The following is a 20,357-nucleotide window of genomic DNA, read 5'->3' as shown; positions in this document are numbered from 1 at the left end:
CATGAACTACATCATGCTCTGCATGGGAGACATAAGCCATTACCCCCCCTGGGACCCACTCTAAACAACATTGCATGTCTGTCACACCTGGACACAATGCCCGAAGTGACAGCCACAAAAAAGGTGCACAGTCAAAGGTAGTGGAGTCAGCACTCACCTGCTCCCCGGGTCTCCCATACAGGCTGGTGTACTGTGGGAGGATGACATTCAGCAATGCCTCATTCTCCTCCTGGGTGAATGGCTGGGCCCTCTCCACAGACCTTGACATGGTGCCAGAGGAAGCACAGACAGCAGCAGTGTTGTCAACAGGAATGTTGTGCAGGCAAGTGCCCTCTCATGGGTTCTGGCTGACTTATATCTGTCTTGCTGAGGGGCATTCATTTGGAGGAGTACATAGTGATTGGTCAGATTCATTCGCATCTTACGTTTACTCCAATCCCTTTCCACATACACCAGTGACAGCATATGCATCGTTCAAATTTTGAGCATCATGTCAAGTCAACAACCACTTTGCAACATTGTATTTTGTGGCCAACTGACTTTTCCAGGACACCTGATGGAAAAATTTGAACTGAAAACTCTGTATCCATGACAACCAGCATGCATTTAGTGCCTAATACTTGTCCCTTATGTGTCCCCCTATGTAATTTTCAAATCCACACACAGGTACGGTGTGTTTCACACGTACCCCTACGGCACCAGTTTCACAGTGCGTTTGACACGTACGCACTGGTAGTACACGTACGGGTACGTGTACTACCAGTGCGTACACATACGTGTACTACCAGTGCCTACATGTACGGGTACGCACTGGTACCAGTGCGTACACATACGTGTACTACCAGTGCCTACACGTACGTGTACGCACTGGTAGTACACATACGTGTAGGCACTGGTAGTACAGGTACGGGTACGTGTACTACCAGTGTCTACACATACGTGTACTACCAGTGCCTACACGTACGTGTATGCACTGGTAGTACACGTACCCGTACGTGTACTACCAGTGCCTAAACGTATGTGTACTACCAGTGCCTACACATACGTGTAGGCACTGGTAGTACACGTACGGGTACGTGTACGCACTGGTAGTACACGTACGGGTACGTGTACTACCAGTGCGTACCCGTACGTGTAGGCACTGGTAGTACACGTATGTGTAGGCACTGGTAGTACACATACATGTGTACGGTCCATTCCACGCGTGCTCCTACGGCACCACTACTATAGTGATACGGACCGTACACACGCCCTCAGAGCGTGTGTACAGTGCGTTTCACACGCTTACACTGTTGATAGAATGCGCACATGAAATAATGGAGGTCTTAGACTCGCACAAGGATGTACATAAAGTCATTGTCATTGCTGTCCTACATGTGCAGGGCCTAGGTGTGTCAGGCAGTGATATTGCACATGTCTCCTCATGTATTTGCACAATTGATGTGTGATGACCTGTGTACACATGTCATGTGTGATGGGGCACTATGTGGCACACTTCCCCTTCACACTTTGCACATGTGTGCATGTAGTACAAACGTGTCAAGCACAGCATCACTGGTATGGCACAGTCACCACCACCCGCAACTGTCCCCTGATGCCAGGGACAGGGACACTATCAACTGACATTTAATGACCAGCGTGCACCGATGTGACTATGTCATGTGTGTGTCATGTGTTCCCATGAGCTTGCTGTTGATGTTCCGTCAACTGCATCTGCTGTTGCTGCATCCAACATGTGTCTGTGTGTAGATGGGCATGGCACACATCTACGCACACCATGCCACATGTGGATTTCCACGTAACATGTGTCTGTATGCATCGAACATGATATTTTGACATGAGGACATTTCTGCTTCGTCTCAATGTCTATGTTTTCTGTTTTCACGTGTACCCCTTCATCGCAATGTGTGTGATCTGTACATTTGACATTCCATGTGATCTGTGCGTCTAGCTTGCCGTCAGCTGTCTGTATGAGATGACATCCTTCAAATGCTGATATGTGGATGTATGTCACTCTTGTGATCTCTCTGGCTGTTCACTGACACTGGCCCACAGCTCGTTTCAGGGCATGTCATGTAGACTTGACAATTAACGGGTGTAGCTGGCTTTTCGTAGGAGTATCACCTGGCTGGCATACGTGTCCTGGATGTATTGCAAATACCAGACTCTGTATTTAGCAGATGTGTATTAGCAGTTGAGCATGTGCTCAGTTCATTGACATTGATGTTGGTATGTTCTCACTCTTCGTTATTCATTCCAATTTTCTGCAGGGCACCGCCTGTCCCCAGACCAATGCCAGACTTGGGTGCCATGAGGGAACGTGACTGCATACGACGTTACAGATTCACCCAACAGTTGATTGAGGACTTGACCGCCAAGCTGGCACCACACCTCCAACCACGACACAGGTATCCTACTGCGCTGACCCCCAAGATGAAGGTGATTGCAGCCCTACATTTTTTTGTCACAGGTACGTTTCAATTCACCATAGCTGATGTTGGTGGCATGTCACAGACGATGTTCAGCCGTGTCCTGCATGATGTTTTGGCAGCCATGTTGGAGCACCTGGATGAATTCATCCATTTTCCGACTCCTGAGGAGTTGACAGGTGTCAAGGGTGATTTCTATGCCCTGGGAGGGATGCCCCATGTCATTGGGTCCATTGATGGGACACATGTGGCTTTGGTACCACCACAGGCACAGGAGGTCGCCTATCGCAACCGTAAACATTACCACTCTATAAATACCCTTGTGGTGTGTCTTGCTAACATGCTGATTTCCCATGTCTGTGCACGTTTTCCAGGATCAGCACACGATGCCTACATCATGAGGCGTAGCAGGGTGCCACAAATGATGCTGTGGCTGCACAACGAATGAGCATGTCTTGTTGGTGGGTATACTCTGTTTGTCCTGTGTTTTGCGGTATCTTTGTATCTTACAGCATCTCCTGACCCACTTCTTTACATGATGTTTCCATGTAGGGGACTCTGGCTATCCCAACATGCCATGGCTGATGACGCCTCTCCGCAATCCAAGATCAGCTGCAGATCACTGTTACAACAATGCACATGGGCAGACCAGGCGAGTGATTGAGAGGACGTTTGGCCTCCTGAAGAGCCGATTCCAGTGCCTTCACAAGACAGGCGGGTCCCTCCCATATGCACCGGCAAAAGTCTGCAAAATCTTCCTCGTGTGCTGCATGCTGCACAACATGGCAGTGGAGAAGGCAGTGCCACTCATCCTGGAGCAGCATGAGCAGGAACATCCACCCGTGGAGGATGAAGGGCTTGGTCACGAGGCAAGTGAGGAGGAGGAGTAGGAGGAGGATATCCGGAGTCAGCTCATACGCAACTTCTTCTCATAATCGTGAGTCACTGGGTCTGAGTGTGCACGCTTGGAGCCTTGTGTGGCATGTGTTGCAATGTGTGTGTCCAGCTGACTGTATGCTAAGTGACTTAGATGTGTGTTCTGATGTGTAACTCGAGTGATGATGTCATTCCACTAATTTTAGCTGAGACACTAAATTTTCAATTCACATGGTGACAACATTATTCCTGTAGAGTAAATGACCATGTATGCGGATAACAATCTTTTAGCTGACTTCTTGTGTGTCTGTCATCCACAGGTTCTTGCGCATGTTGTCTGGTTGTGTCATCGTTGGCCTCCTGCTACTCCTCATGAGTATTGCAACGTGTGCTGAATCAGCGTTCCATGCACGGACATGGGGAAAAGTCATTTTGGGTGAGGATTGCAGCAAGGCATTTTTGGGGTGTTACGTGTTTGGAATGTGTGGGGCCTGTTCCTGTGCATGTTGGGTTACCATGCATACATGTTGACTCACCATGGGGTACATGACATGTAGCATGACTCCCATGAATTGATAGTCAACCTTCGTGACAGTCATCTGTAATGGTTTGTGGATTCTGATGAAGGCATCAATGTGTGTAAAACTTCCCTCAGAAACATACGGGATGCTACGGGTGGACATAGTGTGGGACATCCCCATAAGAGTCTCAATGGGGAATTGCAGCCTCTCCGTGTGCAGCAGGGGGCGTTTGGCTCATCCCCTTAACTTGTGTGCCAGGCCATTTGGATTTACTACATCTGTGTTGTGAATGGGGTATCCAGTGTAGGTCCCACATGTTCAGCCAAATGACCTGTGAGTCTGTTCATATTGATGCATTTCCCTTAGTGTGAGCCTGAGTAATAAAGGGGTTCCTCACCCTCTAAGGTGCCTCATCTCTGTCAATGCAGGTCTCTTGCCACTTTGCATGCGGCATCTTTGGCATAGTTGTCAAGGATTGTGCATATGAGTCTATGTGTAGTTTGGCTACATGTATGCAGTTCTTCATGGGCTAGAATCTCTATTGTGCATGAAGTCCATGGTTGTGTATGTATTTGGGCATGGTGGTCCCCACGATGGGCCGTCAACGCCTGCTGAGGGTGTGTCTCCTGTGCGCGGCTCGGCCTTCTGTTTCCTGATCCTGTGTCAGTCATCTTTGGTGATTGTGCATCCATTTTCTCTGGGTGTGCCATGGGTAACCGGACACTCCTTCCTTTACATACGCCTGTTGCAGTTGTCCTTTCTGACATCCTTGTCTTTGTGTGCTACTTTTGGCATAGTTTCCAGGACATGCCGCCTGCTGCTGCGGCCCTTGCAGCAAGGGCCCACAAAGTAGTGGGATTCGGCAACACACACGCCTCAAAGATGCTCCTCCCTGCCTCCCGACACCCATTCATTTGGCTGTCATCATCTTGTCTGTGACACTGTTGCGGCCACGCGGTGCCAAAGGCAGGACCGTCAGCACATTCAACGTGCACATTGCACGACCCTCATGTCCTTGCATGACCCACATCACACTACAGTCTGATGTTGCAGCCACCCTCCAAGTAATGTCCATCCGAAAATCAACCGCCTGCTCTCAGGCATACCCTAAGCGCACACACGACACCTTTGCATGCTGAGTGTGCAACTCCAACTGCCTACACAGCGCTGCCCCGCCTTCCAGGCCCTGTCACGCCAACCAGATCATGTCCCTCCTGCTCCACACCGGCTCCGTCCACCAGCAATGCCATGGGAGTGGGACTCAAGCCTTCAGCATGTAGTATAGTGGCGTCATCTGGCACATGGGCCAGGGATCATCTCTCAGCGTGTCAATATTCAATGTGTCCAGGACCCCCTCCCCACCATCACATGCGCACACAAACTCATCATCATGTCGTATGCCATTGACACCCAGGTGCTCCTCACCCTCACCAAAGACGCAGCCATTGCCAGTTCCAACATTCAAGAAGGCATGAGGTCCGTGGATGAATGGCTGAACATCAGCCACCTGAGGCTGGACTTGTACAGGACTGAGGTAATCATCTGAGGATTGTCCCCTTACAGCTGGCTCAACTCCTTGTGTCCCACCCGCAGGGGCCCTACACAAGCACCCAGTGGCCACGCACACAAGATGGTGTGCATCATATATTTGTCACTCACATTTGCCATGCAAATCACCAGCATCTGTACCTCATGCTGCAACACCCTCTGCATGATGCACATGATCCACAGATAGATCCACTCCAAGGAAAGACAGACCATCCCCCCAGGTCCACGACACCAGCCGTGTCAACTACTGCCCCGCCCTCTATGGAGCAAGTACATCCAAACTCACGGGAAACTTGTCCACATCCAGGGTGCATCTGCACAACTCAGCTTCAACATCCCGCACCCCATCCACATCACCGTCCACCTGAGATAGCTGCAAGGGATCACTGTGTGCTGCAGGATGACCTTCACACTCCTCACACACACTCAGGAGGCAGTCAACAACCCCAGACCCCAAAATCAACCAACTCTATGCATCTGAACTTGGCCTGGCCACCATTCTTCACATCCACAACACTCCAGCATGAAGGAGATGGTTCTCCCACCTGGACAAACATACCTGGGACTCCCTCCCCGGGAACCTCCACATGAGCCATGACCTCTAGGCCTTCATCATCCTCTTCCTGATTGGTGTGTCCGCACAGTATTGCAAGCAACCCCTCAGCAGCTTGAGGCCATCACGGGTGAGTATTGGGCTCCCAGGCTGTATCGGATGATACATTGTGACCCATGTGTGTCCTGTACTGGACTCAGATCCCAGGGTATGGATGGCTGGAGTTAGTTCAACACTCAGGCATAGTTTGACATTTACCCACACGTATGTTGTGGACTAATGCAAAATGACTGCAACATCTAATAATAAATAAATAGTTTTATTCTCTGTGGGGTGCGTGCTTTGTTAGAAAAAAATAAGGTGCTCTACCAGGTGCATAGAATCCAAAGTTCACAGGGGGAGATGGGATCCTTGGCATTTGAAGTCATCAGAGTCCAGACCACAGTGTTGGTCATCATTGGTCAGACTGTGACCAGCAAGTCCATGTGGTGGAGAATGTCAGTGAATGAGGTGCTGCTGTTGCGCATGAAGGCCAGGTGCCAGGCCAGGTGACCTGGGAGATGTGGATGGTCCGCTGCCTCTCACGGTCTTTTCCGTGGACGACCCACCTTCCTCCGGGGACCCTCAGATGCAGGCTTGACGATGCTTGGGACGCTCCGTCGGACGAATCCTCCTCCTCCTCCTCCCTCCCTGTGGCTGGTGCTGGTCTGCGCCTGGTGTCACAGGGAGGGTTGCCCATGTTCTCGGCGATCCAATGGAGTGAATGGCTTATGTCCCTTTGCACCGCCAGGAGCTCAGCCAGTCTTGTCTCCATCCGTCCTTGGTGTTGTTGTTGACTGGCGTGTTGCTCGGCCTGCTGATTCTTAATGTATGTGAGGGTCGCCACTACCTGACTGATGGCCCTGGTGTCACTCCGGTATGCCTCCATGATGTTGCGTATGTGTGACATACCGGTCCCTTCAGCTGTCTAGTCAGGTTCTCGCCTCCGCCTGCCTCCACTCCCACCACCCCTGCCCACACGAGCCTGGCCTGCCGTTGTGGGCACATTGGGTCTACGGGACGCCTGAGGGATGGCAGTGTCGGTGTTGTCTGCTCCCTCCTGGGTGCCCGGCGAACCTTGTCCCTCCAGGTCAGACTGGCTCAGTTGTTCAGTGTGGGCAGGGCTCCTGGGTGTCTCCTGGGATGTGGCAGTAATGGGGGTGGTGGTTGGCTCAGATGTACCTGAAGCAGGTGCTGCAGGGGCTTGGACTCCAGAGGGGCCAGGTGGGTTGGGGTCATCCGCAGAGTGTTGTGAGGTGTCGCTGCCGGTGGGATCAGGTTCCTCCCGAGCCTGGGACTGTGGTACTTCCCCCCCATTGTTGGGGGGAGATCCATGACGTTGCCCTGTGTGTGAGAGAGAGACAATGTTAATGCTGTTTAATGCGACATCCATGTTTCATACATATTCTAGTTGCCACAGTTCCTCCAGGTAGTTATATGTGCCTAGCATTCACATCAATGTTCACTTGTGGATGGGTATATTGCAGGGGACTGATTGAAATGTTCTCCAGGGTGTTTGACATGTCGAATTTGGGCTTGGATGCTTCTTTGGCTGTGGCTTGATCTTGTTGTGTCACATGTCCATTGTGAGAGTGGGTAACTACATTGGCTGCCCCGGGGGTGTGTGCTTGTGTAAGGGGTGAGTGATCATCCCTCAGCCCGACGCTGTTCAACATCCACATGGCCCCCCTCACACAAGTGGCCCGCCACCCCAACCTCAACATCATCTCCTACGCCGACGACACCCAGCTCATCCTCTCCCTCACCAAGGACCCTCACACCGCCAAAACAAACATCCACGAGGGTCTGAGGGCCATCGCCGACTGGATGAGGAGCGGCCATCTGAAACTGAACTCGGACAAGACGGAGGTCCTCATCCTCGGACCCACACCCTCAGCCTGGGACGACTCCTGGTGGCCGACCGCTCTGGGGACAGCACCGACACCCACCGACCACGCACGCAACCTAGGATTGATCCTTGCATCCTCCCTCTCCATGTCCAAGCAGGTCAACGCCGTCTCCTCCTCCTGCTACAACACCCTACGCACGCTCCGCCGGATCTACAGGTGGATCCCGACCGAAACAAGTAGAACAGTGACACAGTCCCTCGTCAGCAGCAGACTGGACTACAGCAACGCGGCTACAACGCTTCCAAAACGCCTCCACACGACTGATCGTCAACGCCCCCTGCCACAGCCACATCACCCCCCTCCTGAGTGACCTGCACTGGCTCCACATCGACAAGAGGATCACCTTCAAGCTCTTCACCCACGCACACAAGGCACTCCACAACGCCGGACAAGCCTACCTGAACATCAAACTCAGCTTCTACACCCCCACCCGCCAGCTCCGCTCCGGCAGCCTCGCCCTCGCAGCTGTCCCCCGCATCCAACGATCCTTCTCCTACCTCGCCACCAAGACCTGGAACACCCTCCCAACCCACCTACGACTGACCCAAGACCTACTTGCCTTCAGAAGACTCCTCAAGACCTGGCTCTTCGAACAGTAGTGGAACCCCCCCCCTCCCCTCAGCGCCTTGAGACCCTCACAGGTAAGTAGCGCGCCTTACAAGTACCCTGATCGATTGTTGATTGATTGACGGTGCCTGCTGGTGGGTGTAGTGTGATTTGGCAGTGGGTCTCCCAGGTGATGTATCTGTCCCCCCATGGAGCATGCTGCCATGTCAGTGAGTGTGAGTTCCTGTCCTAGATATCTGAGCTTGTTGTGTTTGTGTTAGAGTTTGCAGTGGTCACAGGAGGGCCTTGTGCTGCCTACAGCAGGGCCAAGTGTCAGCTACCTTGTCAGTACTTTGCCAGTCCCTGTGCAGTGAGCATGGTGCATGGGTATGTACCTGGGCCATATGGGCTGATGGCAATTATGAGACCTGGCACCATTGGCGTGGGTCACCCTTCCATTTTTGTCTGTGCCTCAATGTATTTTTGTGCTGGTGTTAGCTGCTCAGGGCCCTGTGCCACTGCCATCCAGTGCCAAAGGGCAAGTGCTCCCTATGGGAAAATGTATTATGTGAATTGACTTCCATGTTTGGCTTATTTGGTTTACTATCAGTCCCTAGTAGAGTGCACCAGGGGTGCCAAGGGCTTGTATATCCAAATGCTGCTAGTGGGCTTGCAGCCCTGGTTGTGCCACCCACAGAAGCAGCCCGGTAAAATGTATCTAAGGTCTGCCATTGCAGAACCTGCATGCAGTCTGGTACTGTCATGCCGACTGGGCAAGTGTCCCCACTTGCCAGTCCCTAAACCTTCCCTAACCTTCATGTTAGTCACCCCTATGGTAGGCCCTAGGGCAGGGTGCATTGTAAGGATAAGGTAGGACATGCTCTGAAGTGTGTGGCATGTCCTAATAGTGAATTACGACCATTTTCGTTTTTCACTATTGTAAGGCTACCTGCTCTCCATAGGCCAGAATGGGCTGCTAGATTATAACACTCTATAATCCTAGCAGGCTCAGGAAGCATGGTAGAAATTCATGTTTAGTATGCCTGAACTCAGAATAATAAAATACATCTTTTAGCAAAGATTATTTTAATATCCTGGGTTTGCAAATGCTACTTTTAGAAAGTTGGCCTTTGCGTGCCTAACCATTTCAGTCCGCCTCTGCTGGGAGGGTCTGTCTTCCTTGTGTGTAGCTTGAGTGACAGGGCTGGGAAGTTCCAGGAGACAGGCTGGGGCTGCCAGGTGGTGAATAGAGAGATTACACCAGGATGGGTGGGAGGAGTGCACCTTGACTCTGAATAGGGCCGTGCTCTTCCACCACAATGCTGGCTCCACCCCTTGGGGAGCGTCTGATGTCTCTGCCCTGCCTGCTGAAAGAAGAAGCCAGAGTCCCAACAACAAAGTGCTCCTCACTGAAAAGAACTGGACTGGGATTAGGCAAAGGCCCCCCTGGCCTGTAAAGACAAAAGAAACTTGGTATAAATGTAGGAGCCCTGCTCCTAATAAATCAGATCCTGCTTGAACCACGAAGAAACTCTGCCTGACTAGAAGGACCTGGAAGAAGCTGAAGGAGGAGTAACTTTCCCTAACCTGGGGGATTGGCCTGCAGTTGGTGCCTTGCTGAGAAAGGAGAGGAAAGGACTAAAAGAGACTTTGCAACTTTGTTTTCAACAATCTCCAAGGGCTTGGAAGAGAGCTTGCCCCCTGAACTGAGTCCCAGGACCATTGGACTCATCTGCCTTCCAAAATCGAGTTGCCTGGACAATTCTTGCTTGTTTCCCACTGGATTTGGCGCCGGTACGACCCGTACCCCATCCGCCACGAAGCCGTGTCTTTGCCGCCCGGCACCGTGTGCCTACGCTGATTTAAAAGCGTTAGTACGCACTGTATCCCTCCCGGCCGCATCGCACCTAACCTTCCCCGCCGATGTGAGTCGTACACCCCTGGCTGCCTAATACTGTACGCCGGACCCAAGCTTCGTTGTCCCGCAGGTACGGTCCGTACGCTGCTAAATCGTACTGCACTGTGCTGTGCTCAGAGCCGAGAAGCCGCATCACACCGATCCTCCCCGTATGCCGTACGGCTCGCCGCCTATCCGCACCGAAGGTACGGCTCGAACGCCGAACACCACAGACTCTGCAAGCCGATACGGGCCATCCGCACGTATCCCTGAAGGTCCCGTACCAACGCCGCATACCAACGCCGCGACCCGACCAGCATCCGAATACGCTGCTGAGCTACGACCCGGACCCATCGACTTGTCCCGCACTGTCCGTCGCGGACCCTACAAAACCAAGGTACTTTGTTCTGTTCGCACCGCAGAGTGCATGCCACGGACCCCGGAGTCCGCAACGATTGTTAGACTCGTACTTCCCTTGTTTTGAATGCCAACGAGTCGCACATCCAGGTACGAACCGTACAGAGCCTTGAAAGAAGCGTAATTAACTAAAAGAAGCCTATTTTTGTATTTTAAGTCTTTCTACAAGAACATTGAACTTTAAAATAATACTGTGGTAATTTTTACTCGTTACTCTGGTCTTGTGCTAAGCCTTATATAAAGAAAACTATTTTTATACAACCTTGACTGGTGTCCATTTGTGGTGTGTCATTGTTAAGGGTGGGCGTAGTGGGCGTAGTGGGGCTACGTGAAGCAGCACGTAGTGTGCCCAAATCTACGCACACTACGCGCTTCGCGTAGCCCCACTACGCGCCACCCGCCTCCCGCCCGCCCTCCTTTATAAAAGATAACATTAATTTATAATAAAGAAAATTAAACACCACGGGCCCGATTCACATAACTAACTTAAGACAAAATCCTAAACTTACTACCATTTTGGTATTCACAGAAGGCACTTACTCATTTTGGTATTCACAGAAGGCACTTACTCATTTCGGTATTCACAGAAGTTAGGAGTCCTAACTTTAGGACTCCTAAATGCCTTCTGTGAATACCGAAAGTCTTAAAATTAGGATTTTTCTCAGTTTAGTAGTAGTATAGTTAGGACTCCTAACTTTAGGACTCCTAAATGCCTTCTGTGAATACCAAAAGTCTTAAAATTAGGATTTTTCTCAGTTTAGTAGTAGTAAAGTTAGGAGTCCTAACCTTAGGACTCCTAAACTGAGAAAAATCCTAATTTTAAGACTTTCGGTATTCACAGAAGGCATTTAGGAGTCCTAAAGTTAGGACTCCTAACTTCTGTGAATACCGAAGTGAGTAAGTGTCTTCTGTGAATACCAAAATGAGTAAGTGCCTTCTGTGAATACGAAAATGGTAGTAAGTTTAGGATTTTGTCTTAAGTTAGTTCTGTGAATCGGGCCCCATTTACCTGAAGCGTGGCGTTTCCGGGGCTCCCTCTTCCTGGTTTCCAACTTTTCTGACAAATGCGCATGCGCGGACGCCCGAGCATGCGCATTTGTCAGAAAAGTTGGAAACCAGGAAGAGGGAGCCCCGGAGATGCCGCGCTTCAGGTAAGTGGTGTTTAATTTTCTTTATTATAAATTAATGTTATCTTTTAAAAGGAGGGCGGGCGGGAGGCGGGTGGTGGGCGGCAGGCAGCTACGCTTCGCCCTTGTGTGCGTAGGCGCTGCCTGCTTCGCCTACTTCGAAAACTGCGAAGCAGGCAGCGCTACGTACACTACGTGGGCGAAGCGTAGTTGTCAGCCCAGGGTTAGTCATTGTATTACTGTATGCGTTCACAAATGCTTAACCTATGACGCCCTGAGAATAGTCTTGACTGCTTGCGCCACACTACCTAAAGGGTGAGCAGGGGTTATTTGAAAGGGTGATCCCCTTACTTTGACTTAGAAGTAAGAGTCCCTGCTTGCCACAAGTGCATACCTGTGCCAACCAGAGATTCCCAATTCTAACAGCAATGGTGTCTGTTTCTGAGTTGTACAATATGTTTTGCGATCTCCACCCTCCCAGCATCCCGGACATCCAGTCTTGGGTTTGTGGTTTGTGTAGGCTGGGACATGGCATGGCCTTGCTTTGTGAATGGGGCATACACATGTTAGTGGCATGAGCGTTGTTTTTGAGTGTGGTTGTGTCCGGGGAGGGCTTGGGGGTAGGTGAGTGCATTTGTTGTAGTTGGGGTGTGGCTTGGCAACTCTTTCGACTCCGTGTACTCCCACCGGCGGAAGCAGGGCCATCACCTTCTCCTCCCAGGGATGGTAATGTACCGGTCAGCGGGGCAGCCCACCTCCAGTGATGTTGCTCTGGGCGTAGTCCTCATTCATTTTGCGCTTGACTGCCCTCCGCAGATCGTACCACCTGGCTTGGCATTCATTCCTGGTCCTTCTGATGGGCGCAACAGCATTCACCCGATCGACGATCCTCTGCCACAGGTGTGATTTTTAGGATTTGCTGGTCTGTCTGACCAATGTTCCAAAGAGCTGTGGCTCGACTCTGATGACTTCGTTGACAAGGATGTCCAGCTCCTCCCTTGTGAACTTTGGATTCTTGTCTGTGGGCATGGTGTGGGGTGTGGGTGTGGATGGTTGTGGGTGTGTGGGTGTGAATGTGTAGGTGTGTGTGTGAATGTGTAGAGGGGGTATGTGTGAAGGAGGTTGTGTGAAGGTGTGTAAGTTAAGGTGTATGGGTGCAGTTGTTTGTGTGTGGTATCTGTCAGCAGTGGGTCTGTTGCAAAGGCTCATGGTTTGTGAGTGTGGGCCCTTTTTTTTGGTCCATTTGTGGGTGTGGCTGGGTTTGAAATTTTGGTGGGTGTGTTATAAGAGGTGGTTGTGAGTTTGGGCTTCTGTTTGCCTGTTTGGATGTGCCAGGTCAGTCTTTTAGATGTTTTTTCTACTGTAGACGTGTTTTGTGGTATTGTACGGTGGTGGGGTATGGTGCGTCCAAGTACGGGGCTGGGGTACGGTCTTGGGGTACGATGCGTACAAGTACGGTGCTGGGGTACGGTCTTGGGGTACGGTGCGTACATGTACGGGGCTGGGGTACGGCGCTGGGGTACGGGGCTGGGGTACGGCGCTGGGGTACGGTGCATCCAAGTACGGGCCTGGGGTACGGCACTGGGGTATGGAGCGTCCAAGTACGGGGCTGGGGTACGGTGGTGGGTTACGGTGCGTACAAGTACAGTGTTGGGGTACGGTGCGTACATGTACGGGGCTGGGGTACGGTGTTGGGGTACGGTGCGTACATGTACGGGGCTGCGGTACGGTGGTGGGGTACAGTGCGTACACGTACGGGGCTGGGGTAGAGTGCGGACATGGGGGGGTATGGTGCTGACATATGGGGGGGAGGGGAGGGCTGTACGACTCGTATCCCGGGCACAAGTTTACCCGGATACGAGTGGTACGGCGTTCGCTCCGTACGGGGCCTTTTCCATGCGCTTGTGTTTTCGGAAGGGCGGTACGGATCGTACTTGCGCGCTCGGACTTCAGTTTTACGATTTGTATGTAAAACTCTCCGGGGACATCTCGTAGACTTTTCCCGAAGCGATTCGTATGTATTTTTCACATACGAATCGTACTTCACCGGTGGGACGGCACTTGTACGATTCGTACGTAAAAAAATACAGATACGAGTCGTACGGTAATTTTTTTTAACGGATCAGAAACGGCACCCTAATATATATATATATTTTTAAATATTTATTTATATATCAATTTTACATTTTACAAATCTGATAATAATATGTAATAGAAAATATGTATTTTTTAAAACTCCCCACTCTTATCCCCTATAAACCCCAAATCCCACTGCTAAAATTAATTTTCAAATTTAAAACCCCAAAATAATTTGTTTATTTATAAATATATTCTGAGTTTTTCAATTGTTTTTATAAAATGTAATTTCAAAAAATATATTTAAAACACTCCCTACCCTTATCCCCTATAAACCCAAAATACCACTCCTAAATGTATTTTTCAAAATTAGAATTCAATATTAAAATTTATTTTTGGAAATTAATTTGAAATTTATAATAAATGTTCATAATATTTAATTTAACATATACATTTTTAAAACACTCCCCACCCTTACCCCTATAAACCCAACATCCCACTCCTAAAATTAAATTTCAAATGTCAAATTAAATATTATTTTTTTTGTTTTTAATAAATTCAAAAAAAATTAAGAACATTTACTAATATTTAATTTAAAATATATATTTTTAAAACACAACCCACCCTTATCCCCTATAAACTCAACCTCCCACTTCTCAAATTATTTGTAAAATTTAAATTTCAATATTTAAATTTATTTTGGGAAATTAATTCTAATTTTGTTTTTAAAAATCATGATATTTAATTTAAAATATATTTTTTTAAAATACTCCCCACCCTTATCCCCTAGAAACCCAACATCTGCTTCTAAAATGAATTTTCAAATTTAAATTTAAATATTACAGTTTTTTTAATAGAAATAAATTCTACATTTAAAAATATTGTATTTAATATTTAATTTAAAATATATATTTCTAAAACACTCCCCACCCTTATCCCCTATAAAGCCAACATCCCGCTCCTAAAATTATATAGGAAATTTTTAAAAAATAATTAACATATGTAATACTCAAAAAACATAATTTTTATACATTCCAAATAACATTTTAAAACACTTATATACAATAAATTCCAAAATATAAAAAAACACACAATACTATACTTTTTTGATATTTTCACACTACGATATTATGACATTCGATATATTATACTTTGATATTTTACTACACATACCAATATTGAAATTAATGACATCGATTTACAAAACATAGATATTTTGTACCATCGATATTTTACATTGGATATTTTAGTATATCGATATAAAAATTTCGGTATTTTGACTACTCACCGGATAGACTAAGGTGTAGGTGTTATCACCCATGGAGGTCAAGCAGGGTCCTTCCATGCTGGGGAAAAGTGGGGAGGCTGCCGCCAAGGAGGTCTGCATATGCCATAGAGTAGGGTGTCTTAGGGGAGCATGATCTCAATACCCCTCACAATGGGTCCGTGGAGGAAAGTCAGGGAAAGATCAAGTTTGCGGGGGAGTGGCAACAAAGTGCCAAACAAGGTGGAGGATACCCCATATGAGAGGGGCACGCAGCTGGTGCGGCAGGTCTCCGGGCAGCTTTATTCTCAAGCAGGATAACACTGTTATAGGAGGCTGTCTGCAGGTGTGAGGCTGGCTGGGAAGCACTGGTGCGAGAGTCCGCAGGAAGAGGATGCAGCGCGCTGAGATGAGTGGGAGACCTCTGGGGCGAGGCTGCTGTGGGACAGACTCAGTCATGCCGGGGCTGACCTAAGCTCCTTGTATGGAACAGGAAGGCAGGGAGCAACATAGGAAGAGGCACTCACAAGCCCGGGTGTTGCAGCCCCATACCCAGGTAGAACAGCAGATATTCATTTTCCCAAGTCCAGGTTAGGTAGAGAGCGAAAGGGGGGGGGGGCAAACTCACCCAGAACAAGTTGCCAGCGGCCTGGGCCGGTCGGAGCGAGAAGTTGCAGTCAGACTCACCAGAAACAAGTTACCAGGGGCCTGGGCCAGTCAAGGCGAGGAATAGCAGTCATCACAGAAACCTGTGCCAGCCGGCGCAACATCTAGAGAAATAAGAGAGTGCAGACCCCTGCTGGTCCTAGACAAAGCGTCGATCCTTCGGAGGTGGAGAACTGCAGTCGGATAGAAGAGGCCGCAAATCAAAACCCATGGCGAAGTACGCGAGCAGAGGGTGCAGACCCAGGGTTCACAGGACCAAACAGCACCTACTATCCCCGCCAGGCATCCGAGCTCTGAGCCGGACAGAAGGGAAGCGAGGCAAGGCTGCAAAATGGCAACACAGACCAAATGGCGCTGGTGCCCACAATCCCAGATCAGATATCATGCCCCGGCCAGGACGACCCAAGGGCACCAGGACTTGTGGCAGCGCGTGGGCGTTGCAGTCTCATGGATCACGGAAGCAGTCAGCACCGGCAGCCACCACGGGGCAGCCGAGCTCCGGGACGGACGCAAGGGCAGTAAAGCAGGGCTGCGAAACGGCGACGCAAATCCAATCAAAGAAGCAGGCGCTGGTCAGGATGACCCCAGGGCATCCACACTCCCAGCAGCGATGAGGAGGCCGCAGCTTTCGGGATCAAACCGCACCGGGCAGCCGAGCCAAAATGGTGTCAGGGACCAAATGGCGCTGTTAATCATCGCCCCCCTGCAGAAAAAGGGCCAGAGGAAAGCTGTTAATTTCTTGGCTGATGAAGCGGCCAAATCTGCAGTAGCCACGTGTTCCATAGCAGCAGTTAGAAGGTCCATGACTAAGATTGATAATGACATTTTGGCAGCTATTGCTGCTGCGAAGGATGGAACTGCTCCATCGCAGGGCTTCCCTTCTAAGTATTCTTATCATTTATCTCCTGAACAAGTTCCATATGCTATTACTCCGTCAGCTGGGGATCGGCTGATTCCCAACAAGGACCGCAGACCTGCTTTGATCGTTGCCGCACTCGAAGGCATGGCTTCTGCACATGCCGGTGTGTCTGCGACAGTCTCCATTTTACAGCAACGTTACTGGTGGCGTGGTTTATATAAACAGACCCGTAATTATGTACTTTTGTGTGACATTTGTCAACAAATTAAGCCATCCACGGTCTCACCCCCACCACAAACACAGCTGTGTATATACAATTAGCCTTTTGACTGTGTGTATCTTGATCACTGCGGTCCGTTCTCCTCTGATACTGCATAAAAATATATCTTGGTTGCAGTTGATTTGTGCACTAGATTCCTTTGGGTTTGGACACAACGCAGTGCTGACGCTCGAAATGTCACTAGAGATTTGCGTGTCTTTGTCGGGATGTTTGCCTGTGGCACCTTCCATTCTGACCAGGGTCCAGCTTTCCCCTCTAAGGCGTACAAGGACGCAATGATGTAAATGGGGATGCAGGTACAGTTTTTGTCTCTATATAGGCCTGAGGGCAATTCCATAGTGGAGCGAATGAACCGTGACTTAAAGCAATCTTTGACAGCTAGAGTCTAAGGTACTGGCAGGAACTGGCTGGCCCACTTGTATGGGGTTCAATGTGCACTAAATAATCTCCCTAGAAGATCGCTGTGTGGGCGGACCCCATACAAAATGCTCTTTGGCATTAAAATGTTTGTGTCTGACCTTGATGGTGTAGACGTTGTGGCGGCTGCTGCAACCGTTGACGTAGATAATCATTCTACTATGTTACAGGACCTACAAAAAACCTGTGACAGCTACGTAACTGAGCATTTACCCTCTTCCAATGATGCAGCACTGCTAATTCCAGTAGCCGGCTGACTTCCTAAGATTGGAGATCTGGTACGAGAAAAGCTGGAGAACAAAAAAAATGTGGTCCCTCTCAAGCTTTGTTTCGCAATGACACTTTTAATATTTCTGAAATTGACCAATCCAGTTGGTTGGCCTGGCCAACAAGTTCAAATGCATGTCAACTGTGTTCTTATAATGTAACACCTGGTTTCACACAGACTAGACCGGGTCATCATTTTTCAAATTCAAATACAGCTACCACATACTCAGTGGGTAAAGTCTGCCAAAAATGCTTGGAACATTCCATTGTCGTCAGTAAAACAACACTTATCACTATTGTTGAGTGATATTAATTCAGCTGATTTGATCTTAGGTCCGAGAGCCCCTAGAACTAGGAGATTTCTCTATGCAGCTTACAATGAAATTTGGAAACTTTCTCAGGCAGAAGCAGTTTTACGTCTACGTCAAATAGATCAGGCAAATTTCGAAACAGTTCTTGCTGTGGTCGACACTAGCATCAGTACACTGTCTTCACGCATTTACACCTTGGATAATATTGTTTCATCTGTTATTGATATTGTTCAGAATGCTGTATCTGTGTTGTATCATGGTCAAAATCAATTAAGATCAGTCATTCAGTTTGCATGGACATTACAGACTCTCAAAATGGGAAAAGTCCTGTGGGAATATTTAAATGCTTCTGCTTTGTTTTCACCTTTTAATTTGACTGATAAACAAAGGTTTATGTCCATAAAAGATGCTGCATACACGCTGTTACACATTGAACAGTTGGAGCCCTTGCCATTCTGTGTGGCGGAGACGGACTCAGCTGTTTGGCTAATACATGGGGTTATAGCTCTCCTGTTCTCGTTGTTTGAATTTAAATCACGTATGCAACATTTTCCGATAGGTCGCTTTGAGCCCCTGGGTAGTGTATTTCTCCATGAATTATGGTTCCTTCCATTCACTTACAGATGCCAACTGTACGATAAGGACGTTTTTCTAACAGGGGAGGATTGTAATTCCAATGTCGAACATTCCCTGGTTTGTAAACACGTTAAGTCACACAGCGCTTATAATGTATTTACGCCTAATATTGCTTGTTTTTTTAAAGGAACTCCCGTCCTGCAATAATTCCCGCTTTTACATTGCTTACAAATGGCAGTTATCTTAATCTGAATAACCACGACTTCTGTGGTTTACGGGCAGGGATCCCGCATTTAGTAACAGTTTCACAATGTGTTACTTGCTGTAAGAAAGTACTTTTTCCACTCTCACATGGGAAAGTAGATAGTTCAATTTGACCTTCCATTCCTACTTTGAAAACAGGTTTCAACGAACCGAGCAGGCTCAAAGCGCTATTGTTTCAACAAGAAGTGGCCCTCACTACAGCTCGAGAGACCTTCAAGTTGCAGGTGGCTAGGACATCTGGTGCGATTCAGTCACTTCTGAACACTAACCTCCCACTTCACTCTTGGAAGCTTATACATAAATATTCAATGTGTCTGACACAAAAGGCCTTGCTCATTTTTTTAAGAATGTGGGATCCGGCCTTGTGACTTCTTTTCAGACGATATTTGGAGTAATACCGGCTTTTATTCATTCTATCTTTTCTAGCGTCTTTGGAGGGTTTCCTTTATTACTAGCGCTTGCAGGTGGAATACTGATCCTTCTGCTTTTACTATGCAATGGCTGCTCATCTTGTGGTAATGCACAGACTAGGCCAATTGCAACAGTACCGTGACCGAATGCAACTTTTTGGATGCTTGCCATTAGCGACGCTTGGCGTGAGTTATGGATTGACTTTTCGCTTTGCCTACTTCACTTGCGTGCAACCTGTGTTCTACTGTCATCGCTGCCCTTTCTATTGGGCTTTGGATTTATGCCTCTCCAATACGTCATGTACAGTCCCGGATTTTCACCAGTTAATGGGTCCCTTAGAGGCCCATGAGCAGGCTTGCTCTGGGAATCGAGACATGGCGCGTGCTGCTGCACTATGGATCTTGACTGAATGGGATATCTGCGCGGCTGCGCAGAACCTCCTACAACAAAGTTTCATTTCATGCAAGTTGTCCAAATGTGCTCTTGGAGGCATCACAAAATCTTGTGAGTGCGGTACAATACCAGATTATATGTATTAGGGACCCCTTTTCTCAACCACACCGCAGGCATATCGGGGATATCAATAGGCCCCCCTCCACAACCTAAGCCTGGTATAGTAAACCCGGTGAAGGTATTTAAATTGAATTATACGCAGCCGCGTTGCTATCGCTGCTCCCCGAGGGGAGGCCAGTGCATCCATCCAATCATCTCCGTCTATTTGGCCAAGATCATCCACCCATGCTTCTCTAAGTTTGTCCAATGTAGTAGAGCTTTTGGTCACCAGTGACTGATACATTTTTGAGATTTTATGATCCTGCAGATCACCCATAAATACCTTAGCTTCAATCGGACTGAATTCGGGGAGAGCCTCTAACCCCGAGATACTAGGATAGATGGTATGCCGAAATTGGAGGTATTGATAAAATTGAGTTTTTGGCATCTGATTCTCTTGTTGAAGATCTTGGAATGATTTTAGAACAGAGCCTCGCATCACATTTACTAATGTTGAGATATCTATATTATCCCACCCTCAAAATCCGGATAATGCAGCTAGCTGTGGCAAACGGCCATTGTGCCACGGTGGGGTTTCCCCAGTGAACTTG

Source organism: Triturus cristatus, chromosome 3_2 (assembly GCF_964204655.1).
Source record: "Triturus cristatus chromosome 3_2, aTriCri1.1, whole genome shotgun sequence".
NCBI lineage: Eukaryota > Metazoa > Chordata > Amphibia > Caudata > Salamandridae > Triturus > Triturus cristatus.
Note: the sequence above shows the minus strand (reverse complement) of the source record.